Source organism: Nycticebus coucang, chromosome 14, assembly GCF_027406575.1.
Source record: "Nycticebus coucang isolate mNycCou1 chromosome 14, mNycCou1.pri, whole genome shotgun sequence".
NCBI lineage: Eukaryota > Metazoa > Chordata > Mammalia > Primates > Lorisidae > Nycticebus > Nycticebus coucang.
This window is the reverse complement of record NC_069793.1, coordinates 95,304,582-95,307,162: the sequence shown is the minus strand read 5'-3', so window position 1 is coordinate 95,307,162 and position 2,581 is coordinate 95,304,582.

Here is a 2,581-nt window from a genome sequence, read left to right as displayed (position 1 = left end):
CCATATTCCTAGCATTCTATTTTATCAAAAACAAAAATTTTTAAGTGGAGATTATGCTGTTGGTAATAGGGATTTAACAGATCCCAGCCCATATTTGGTGAGCTCCTACTGTTTATCAGTTATTGTGCAATTGAGGGGGGATGCCGAGAACAAGATTTCTCCACTGACCTCAGAGAACCCAAGTTGTCATTGCCCCCGCAGATGGGCAGAGACAAACACAAAGAAGTTGCTGAAGTAAAATGCTTCTCCCAGAAGACAAGAGTTCCAGGTTAGCCCGTGTGATTCTTTCAACAGCCCAATGGGAGGAAGTGTTATTCCCATTTTACAGCTGAAGAGACCCTGAGACACACCTGATGCCAGGGGCTGTGTGTTAGTCAGTTTACACCACTATAAAGAAAATGCCTGAGGCTGGGTAATTTATTAAAAAAATAGGTGTATTTAGCTCGTCATTCTGCAGGCGGAACGAGAAGCATTGCATCCAGTATCTGCTTCTGGTGAGGGCTTAACAGAGTTTCCAATCAAAGTGGGAGGTGAAGTGGGAGCAGCCATGTCACAAGAGACAGGAGAGGTCCCGCCAGGCACCTTTGAACAGCCAGCTCTCCTGTGAACTCACTCATTATGGCAGGGAGGACACCAACCCATTTACAAGGGATCTGTACCCAAAACCTGGCCCCAAAACCTCCCACTAGGCCCCACCTCCAAGACTGGGGATCAGATTTCAATTTGAGATTTGGAGGGGCCAGACATCCAAACCGCATTAGTTACAAGCTCTAATAACTCCAGGCATAGGGCAAGTAACCAAATTGAGATAAGTGAGTCTGGTGTAAGATCACAGGAATTGGTGGGGATGGTAGAAACCTGGAGCACATATGCTTTATCTGAAGATGTTTAATGTCAAACAAACTAAAATAAATACATCGAAGGGCAAACAAGACTGTAGGCCAGACACCCAGGCACCTGGTTCTGCTGTTTGCTCCAAATTCTGAGGATGGGAAAAAGTGTCAGGTTCCCTGACTCCTCCAGCTCTCATCACTCTTACTTCTCCACCCTTGAAGAAAGAAATGGGGAAAAAAACATCAAAACCATTTTTAGATCAAGAGGTGGGTATGATAGCTCACATTTGTAATCCCAGTGGCTCAGGAGGCAGAGAAGGGGTCCTAGAATCGCGTTGAGGTTAGGAGTTCAAGACCATCCTGGGTAACATAGTGAGATCCCATCTTAAAAAAGAAAAAAAAAAAAAGAAAGAAAAGAAAAAGTATTAGGTGGGCATGGTGACCTGTGCCTGTAATCTCAGCTACTTGGGAGGCTAAGGCAGAAGGATTGCTTGAGACCAGGAGATTGAGGCTGCAGTAAGCTATGATTGTACCATTGCACTACAACTTGGGTAACAGAGCAAGACCCTCTAAAACACAAAACAAAACCATTTTAGATCATCAACAATGCCCCTCTCACTTCAATAGACTGTGAAGTATGTTACACATAATAGTTATCAAAATCCAAAAGCTTGGAATTTAAAAGATCCATCCATGCACTAGAACAGAAATTATGGAAATCCAAAATTATAGAAGAATTTTATAATATGCTAGAAGCAGCATTGCAATAAGGGAAAGAATCGCTCTTCAATCAGTATTTTAGGGAAATTGGATAGCAGCAGAGAAGAGAAGGAACTCAGAGCTGTACACTACAATAAATTCTTGATGAGTCTACGAATGAACTATTTAAAAACGATCTGTCAAAAAGGAGCTTGAAGCAACCAAATCAACATAATCAAATACTGCTGAAGACTGGCCCAGGACAGGCTGATGGTCAGGGTCACTGTATTGGGTGACTTCAGGAGGCCACATTCAGGTACAGAAATCTATGAGAGCTACCAAATGCATATTAAATCGGGCAGTGCCTGTGGCTCAAAGGAGTAGGGCGCAGGCCTCATATAGGGGAGGTGGTGAGTTCAAACCCAGCCCCAGCCAAAAAAAAAAAAAATTAAATGCATATTAAATCTGAGAAGCTATAAAATGCATATGAAAAAGAAAAGGAATAATTGGGGAAAATTTATGTCTAAAGAAGTGTAAAGACTTAATAGAAATATATATATAATTTTTTCACTTTACATTTAATAAAAGATGAATAGATTTTTTTTTTGCTGACTGAAAAAACATAGTATCTCATCATATAAAATGCCCATCCTTGCTAATAATTAAAAACAAGTAAATAAAAACAACTCAGGTGGATGACTCCAACAGCCCTATCTCCTTTGCTCCTAGCTGCACTGTGCTCTCACTCAGGTATTCAGCCTCCTCCATGTGGCCAGGTGCCTTTGGAAGGGGACACTATCTCAGTCTCCCAGGGACAGAAAGGAAAGAACCAGACTTCTTAAGGCAGCCATTAAGCCAATGCATCTTGTTCTTCAAAATTCACAATTTGCTTCTATAGCAATAGAATTGATGCCTTGACATAGAGCCACCTGCCGAAGACAACATTTTCCAAGCTTTCTTTAAGTTAGGAGGTGCTGTGACTAAGTGCAATGGAGATGCGGTGTGCAGTGTTTGGAGTAAGCGGGAGAGGAGAAAATCATGCGACTGGT